Here is an 8597-nt window from a genome sequence, read left to right as displayed (position 1 = left end):
ATGGCTCATGATTTTCAACCTCCACCTCCTCAGCAACCTGAAGTGCATAGGCCACCATATCTTCAAAACCATACCTCTTTGGAGGCCCCACACCAACTCTTCTAGCTCTATCAAGTGCTATGCTTGGTTGATGAATTTCAGATGGCTCTTCTTCATGTTGATCTTCTCCACCTTGGTGTTGTGATTCACTCTCAGCCTGAGTGACTTGCAGCTCCACCTGTTTATCAACATCTCCACTAAGGACCCACAGTAGACTTTACAGAAGGGTTAAGCATGGAATTTTCATCAAATATTACATTCCTACTAAGTATGACACGATTTTCAGAAGGTGACCATACTCTATAGCCCTTAACCCCAATCCCAAAACCAACAAATCTACCCTTCTTAGCTCTAGGTTCTAATTTTCCCTCATTTACATGATAATAGACAGTAGAACCAAAAATTCTCAACAAAGAGTAATCTGCAGGCTTACCAGACCACACCTCATAAGGTGTCTTGCAGTCAATACCTGTTGGGGTCCCCGATTGATCAGATAGCAAGCTGTGCTTACAGCTTCTGCCCAAAACCTCCTAGCCATCCCAGCATTTGAGAGCATGCACCTTGCCCTCTCCAGAAGTGTCTGATTCATGCGTTCTGCAACTCCATTCTGTTGTGGCGTGTTTCTAACAGTATGATGGCGAGCAATCCCTTCATTTTTGCAGAACTCATCGAACTCAGACCAACAGAACTCCAGACCATTATCAGTTCGCAGCCTTTTGATCTTCCTTTCAACTTGATTTTCCACTAAAACCTTCCACTGTTTGAAATTCTTGAAAGCATCACTTTTATGCTTCATCATAATCACCCAAGTCATTCTTGAATAATCATCAATCATAGACACAAAATACCTGTGACCTCCAATAGATGCAACTCGGGAAGGTCCCCAACAATCAGAGTGAATATAATCAAGTGTACCTTTAGTTGTATGAACCGCCTTTGGAAACTTGCTGCGATGAAGCTTCCCAAACACACAGTGTTCACAAAACTCTAGGCTCTGCACCTTGTGCCCACATAGAAGATCCCTTTTTGACAGAATTTGCATCCCTCTTTCACCCATGTGCCCAAGTCTCATATGCCACAACTTGGTCAACTCCTCCTTGTGAATCTCAGATGATGCAACAGCAGCAGAATCTGTCATAGTAGACCCCTGAAGAATATATAAGGTACCAACTTTAATACCTTTCAGAACCACCTTTGAACCCTTGTAGACACTCATAGCTCCACCTTCACCTTGAAAACTGAACCCCTTACTATCTAGAAGACTCAGAGATATCAGATTCTTTGTCATTAATGGAACATGCCTAACTTCGTTCAAGGTACAGAGTGTACCATCATGAGTCCTCACCCTTATAGAGCCTATCCCAACTACTTTGCAGGCAGCACTGTTAGCCATAGAAACATTGCCTCCATCTATCTGCTTGTAAGTTGAAAACCACTCCCTGCATGGACTAATATGATACGATGCCCCAGAATCAAGAACCCACACATCCCTACAATGTGACTGGCTATTAACTACTAGGGCCAATCTTCCTCAGAATCACCTCCAGTTTCTGCCAAAGCAGCAGAACCTTCACTTTTATCCTGCTGTTTCTTTTTCTTAGGACACTCATTCTTCCAATGCCCCTTCTCCTTACAGTAATTACAGATATCAGTAGTTTTAGGACCCTTAGAATTCGAATTTTTAAAGTTCGTTTTCTTTTTACCAGATTTCTTTTGTCCCTTCCCTCCAGTAACTACTAATCCAGATGCCTGATTTCTGTACTAGACCCAGAAGCCTGGTGACGACTTCTCTAGTATGCAGAGCAGATCTTACTTCTTCTAACGACAGACTATCTTTACCAACAATAAATGAATCCACAAAATTCTCATATGACATAGGCAAAGATACCAACAGAATTAAAGCAGCATCCTCATCATCTACTTTAACATCAATATTTCGCAGATCTAGTAAGATGGTATTTAATTTATCTAAATGATCTCTTAAAGACGTACCTTCCTGCATACGCAGGCTGAACAGACGTTGCTTCAAAAGCAACTTGTTGGTTAGAGATTTCGTCATGTACAAAGCTCTCTAACTGCAACCACAGACCAGCAGCAGTGTCCTGCTCCGCAACTTCAGTAATTATGTCGTCAGACAGACACAACATAATTGTTGAATGTGCTTTCTCCTCCAGAATTTCCATCTCAGCGGTAACCGAATCCGTTGCCTTCTTGGCCAACGGTGCCCACAACCCCTGTTGCTTCAGTAAAGCCCGCATCTTGATTTGCCACAGACTAAAATATTCCTCCCAGTAAATTTATCAATTTTGACATTCATCCCAGACATCTTTCTCACACAGATCGATCACCAAAGCTCTTGATACCAATTTGTTATAACGGACGTGAGAGAGAAACAAATTATGAATGCAAAAAACGATAAAAAAGACAACAGATTTACGTGGTTCACCAATTTGGCTACATCCACGGCAGAGAGAGGGAGAATATTTTATTATATGAGAAGAACATTACAGAGAGAAAAGAAGTATTTCGTAGTAAGAAACCCTAGAATATAAACAATAGTATTTATATCCCGTCAGAAAAACGCGAAAACGCGTTAACCGGGCAGCCGCCCGATAGGGTCGGGCGAACCCCGCGCGGGCGGTAATTTACTTCCTCCCCAGTTTCGTTGCGCGCCCGGTCGGGCGAAGTCGCCCGAGTCGTAATTCGGTACTTCGCCCGATCGGGCGAAGAGGCCCGATGGCATCGGGCAATACTGCTTTTCACTTCCAGCTCTTCTCTCGTTGCGGGCCCGATCGGGCGGCCTCGCCCGACCCGATCGGGCGGTAGTCCAGATTTGTTTTCGATGCAATTTGACGCATTTCAACAAACTCATTCAAGGCACAAACTTCTACAGTAGTTGTGGAGATTTTTGAAGTTTTTGCGGATAATAAAAACTTGAAAGCTAATAAAGAGAATATATAGTAAAGGAGAACACAAAAAGATACTTTTAACAAGCAAGGTTCTCTTCCACACTTCTTTAGCAAGAAACCTTGCCCTTTTTATAGTAGTTATAACAACTCATTATAAATCATTCCTCACTCTGTTCCTCTAGGAACCTGTTTCTAGTCACCTTGTTCCCCTTGAGCACGTGACTTCGCTTTTACTCAAAGTCATCTCTTTCTCTTTCTCTTTCTCTTTCTCACTCAGATTACAAAGATTTTGTTCTCTAAATCTCACTCACCCAACACTCGAAGATAATCCAACAATTGATGCATTGAAGAACATAAAAACTGAAATAAACTTTCTAAATACAAGACATGTAAATATGGAAAGTTGTTGGTTTATTCTTGTTTTGATTGAGATATATATAGAAGACTTCAGTTGCTCCTATTTTTGCTCCAATACGCAGACATGGGTGTTAGAAGTGGTCCATGATTAATTTGTTGATGTAGCCGTTATCTCCATGAAGCTAAATCCACGTACATTTAGCCATCACTCCTATAAAAACAGCATGGAGTTAGTTGTTGATGCTGATTGTTTGGCAGTTAGTTAGATCTCTTAGATTCTAGGAACTGACTAGCCAGTCAGTTTCCAGTTTTCCTAGAATCCAGGAACAACAGCTTGAATTTAATTTCTTTCTTTATAGTCCGGTTTGTTATTGTGTTACTTCAACGATTTAGATCATTCAACGTGTAGAACAACAACAAACAAATACTCTAAATAATATCATGGAATTTATTTTTATTCAAAATAATATTCCTTGTTATTAGGTTAATTCAAAGCAATTTATAACATATAACCTTCGAGCACATGTAATAATTAATTTAAATAACTTGACTATGTTAAACTCATAACCATTTCTCCACAAGTTATAATTAAATAAATTATTCACAAAAGAATATTAACTAATTTATATGCAAAGATTAAAACATAAGAATAATCCAAGTCTATATATAAATCCTAAGTAAAACAATTAATTTCCTATACTCAATAACTTTATCTGTCATCATTAAAAATAGTGAATATAACAATATTTCTCCTTTTTGATGATGACAAATAATTGGCAAAAAAAGTTAAAGAAAATAATGAAAAAGAAAAGAAAGAAATAAGAAATTTATTTGAAGACTCTAAGACACTAAAACTAAGAAGACTCTAAGACTAAGACTAAAACTATGACTAGGGACAGAGATATCAGAAATTTTCTAAGCTTGCCAATATAAATCTTTCCCCTTTTGTCATCATCAAAACAAAGTAGTGAACCACTAGTAGAGTCAATCTTTGAATCAAGTCAAGTAGTTCTAACATGGTATCTCATAATATTAGCCATCCAAACATTCCAAGAATAAGCTAAGAAAAGCAAGAACTTGCATAACAAAGCATAAATGAGTAAAAGATAAGAGGATGAAGTAGATAAAAGAAGATCACAGATTGTACAGAATTTCTTGTGATACCCCAAGAACAGGCAAAATAAAGAGAGACAATTTTTCAAAAAATTTATACAAGCCCAAAACAAACTGAAATATTATAGTCTTAATAGAAAGGGACTGGGATCAGGGAAGTTCATGCATTGAAAAGGAGGCAACAACAAAATCAATTTTGGTGCAGATGTTGGATGCTCCCTTGTTACGAGCTTGGAGAAGCTGATCATGTTAAACATCTTGATGATCAATCCGAGCCTCTAAGTTTTGCACCCTTGTTCCCAACAGTGCAATGGAAGCTTGAATCTCCTTCAACAGTCTATGGAGACCAGCAGTGGATAGGTGAGGAAAATCTACAGCTTGGGAAGTTGTTCCTTTAGGAACCGGAGCCTCATCGAGGTCAATCATAATGCCACTGTCCTGGTTCCTCTTGGGCTCTGTCAGTCTTCATCCAAGTCAATCATAATGCCACTGTCTTGGTTCCTCTTAGGCTCTGTCAGTCTCTGACTCTTCCTTACAGTTTGCTTGACCCTAGAACCTAGTTCCTCTTCTCTCTTTCTCTTTCCAGCAATTTTAACATCTTTTTCTACCTTCACTTTTACTTCCTCAGCGTCATACCCCATCACACCCCCTTGGACTCTCAAGCTATGTCTTGAGAGTGTATCTTCTGTTAAATAATTCTCGGGTTCCAGTTCAAAGGATGGATGGGAAGGGAGTTTGATCTTAAATTTTTCTTAAGATTATGGAAATGAGATTTGCATAGCCAACTCGAATTTTGTGTGTAATGCAGTGGATGAGGTGAGTTATGATTAATGAAGGAAGGTTGATATGAATTTTGTTTGCGAGACAATACATGAGAGAGACATTAAGAAGGTTGGCTTGGGTTCTTTTGGAGGTACAGGGAACAAAGAACCAACAAACCAATTGAAAGTGGAACTTGTGAAATGGGTTGAGGTCTTTTTTATCCATGGAAAGATCAGAGGGATGGCCACCAATTCTTTTAGAATTTTACCATTCGTTGCCCCTTCCACGTTTAATTTTGCTTTTCCTTTTATATGTTCTTTGTACCCAACAGTAGGTACATTGAACCAATCACTCAGAGTATTTTCATCAAACTTAACTAGATCCCCCGTCCCCCCCCCCCCGACAACACTAATGCACAATCCATCAAAATTTTCAAACTTAGAACAGAATTCAGTCATTTCTTCCTCATATAAACCCTCATCTATGCACAAAACATGTGATAATTTTTGAAATTTTACAATATGAAGAAATTCGGTCCATTTCTCTTTCTTGCACCATCCCAAATCGACGCAAAAACCAATCAAAAACTTAGAGGTTTTTGATTTCTTATCTCTCTTTGCAGGAATTTTAAGTGTCTTTTCAACTTCTTCCTGTTCCTCATTTTATTCTTACATTTTCTTAGAAGCATGCTCAATTTCCAATGACTGTCTTTGTATGCCTAAGATTCATGGCTGGAGACCTATGTTTCGTTGTCACTTTCTTCGTATTCTACTAGAGGAGACGGTTTCTTACTTGGAAGATTGATGCTCTCGGTGCTTGATCTTTTGGGGGCCATGAAATTAGGGTTTTTGGTGAGAGAGAAAGAAGATGAGAGGTTTTGTAAGGTTTGATGGTTTAGAGTGAATAGTAAGCATGCGTAATGATGTGATGGAAATGGATTTTAAGAGGGAAGCTTTATGCATGTGTAAGAGGAGTTTATTTAATGTGATGCTTTCCCTTTTTCGTAGACTAATAATATTCAATTTAAATGGGCATGCATTGAAAATACTTTGAACCAATGCAATGAATGAAGTCTGAATGAAGAGAAGAAGTCGGAAAAATAAAGAGAAAAAAACAAAAATTATGAAAGAAGATAAAAGGAAAAGAATGAAAAAATATTTGAAGTCATGCATTTGATAACTTCAAGCTAAGTTGTACATGTACCATTTTTATTTACTCAAAGTACTAGTGTGGACACTAAGGGGAATATTATAAGACAAATGCGAGTCTTTAACCTTGACTAAGGTGTATGAAAAAAATTCATGAAAGTTGCAGGACACACTTAGTAATGAATATTACTTAGAGAGTTGATTATAAAGACATTTTCATATTATTCTGATCATCCCTAGTTCCAAGCGAATTTTTTCAAATCTTTATCTAGAAAGAGGTTTGTTCAAGATATCTGCAATTTGATTTTCAGTAGGACAAAACTCAACCTTAACCAAGCCTTTTACAACTTAGTCATTTAAGAAATGATGTCTAATATGAATATGCTTGACCCTAGAATGATGCACTGGATCCTTGGAAATACATATAACACTTGTGTTATCACTGAAAATAGGAACACATTTGCACTTAATGCCAAAGTCACGTACTTGTTGTTTGATCCACAATACCTGGGAACAACAAGCAGCTCCTGCTACATACTCAGCTTTAGCTGTTTTAGTGCGACAATATTATATTTCTTTAAACTCAAAGAAACTAAGCGTGTTCCTAGGAACTGAGCAATTCCAGAAGTGCTTTGCGATTTACCAAGTCCCCAACATAATCAGCGTCAGAGTAGCTAACTAGGTCAAAGATGTCACTTTGAGGATAGAACAAACACATATCATCACTTCCATTCAAATACCTAAGAATTCTTTTGTCTGCCGTCAAATGAGATTCCTTCGGATTTGATTATTAGAATCTAGCACATAATCCAACACTGAACGAAATGGCACGTCTACTAGCAGTTAGATAAAGTAAAGATCTAATCATACCTTAGTATTTTTTCTGATCTACAACTTTAGCACTTGGATCCTCGTCCAACCTTGTTCCTGTTTCTATAGGAATGTTGTTGTCTTTGCTTGTTCCAGTTAATACTTCTTCAATAGCTCCTTTACATTTTTTGTTGATGGATCATTGGTCCTCTTTCAGTTTGCTTGATTTGCAATCCAAGAAAGAAGTGCAATTCTCCCATCATGCTCATTTCAAATTCACTACTCATTAGATCACCAAATTCCTTGCATAGAGGTTCATTAGTAGCACCAAAGATTATATTGATCATCAACATAAATCTGTACTACTACAATGTCTGTTCCTTTAGATCGAAGGAATAGGGTCCAATCAACTTTACCTCTAATAAACTCATGTGAAAGTAAGAATTTTGAAAGTCCTTCATACCAACATCTGGGAGCTTGTTTCAGCCCATAAAGAGCTTTATCTAGCTTATAGACTTGGTTTGGAAGATCTAGATTTTCAAATCCGAGAGGTTGTTCCACATAGATGTCTTCCATTAAATATCCATTTAAGAAAGCACATTTGATGTCCATTTGGTACAACCTAAAACCCAAAAATGCAGCAAATGCAATCAAAATTCTAATAACTTTTATTCAAGCAACATGAGCAAAGGTTTCATCGAAAGAAATACCTCCTTGTTGATTATTCCCTTTTGCCACAAGTTTCGCTTTGTTCCTTATGACTGTTCCATGTTCATCTAATTTGTTCCTAAAGACCCATTTCAGCGCAATTACCTTTTGGTTCTTAGGCTTGGCATCAAGATGCCAGACCTTGTTCCTCTGGAACACATTCAATTACTCTTGCATGGCATTTATCCAGTTAGACTCTAGTAGGGCTTCATTATGAGCTCGAGGTTCTGTCATGGGCTGAAAAGCTTGGAATGCACAAAAGTTTTTGAGCTGGGATTTTGTCTGAGTTCCCTTCTCAATATCACTTATGATCAACTCTAGTGGATGAGAGTTTTGGTGCTTCTAAGGCTTTGGTTCAAATCTCCTTGTTCTTGTTCCTTCTGCTTGAGGTTCTTCTATTGAATCATTCTCTGGATGCAGTTCTTCTTAATGTGTTCATCCATTAAGAGTTCCTTCATTTACCTGTTCCCCCGAGGATCAGGATCAGGAACAATTATATCCTCTTCAGAAATATGCTTTCTATCAGTACCTGAAAGAGTTAGTTCCTCATCAAAGTTGATTGACTCTTCAGATCAAGTCAATTCAATTTCAAAGTCATTATCGTAACATGGTTCCTGCAGAGAGTTAGTTTCATCAAAGATAATATGGACACATTCCTCAACACACATTGTTCTTTTGTTATACACTCTATAAGCTTTACTATTTTTAGCATATCCAATGAAATTAGCTTCATCACTTCTAGCCTCAAATT

This window comes from Beta vulgaris, chromosome 8, assembly GCF_026745355.1.
Source record: "Beta vulgaris subsp. vulgaris cultivar EL10 chromosome 8, EL10.2, whole genome shotgun sequence".
Classification (NCBI taxonomy): domain Eukaryota; kingdom Viridiplantae; phylum Streptophyta; class Magnoliopsida; order Caryophyllales; family Amaranthaceae; genus Beta; species Beta vulgaris.
The sequence above is the reverse complement of the archived record's forward strand: the minus strand, read 5'-3'. Positions refer to the sequence as shown.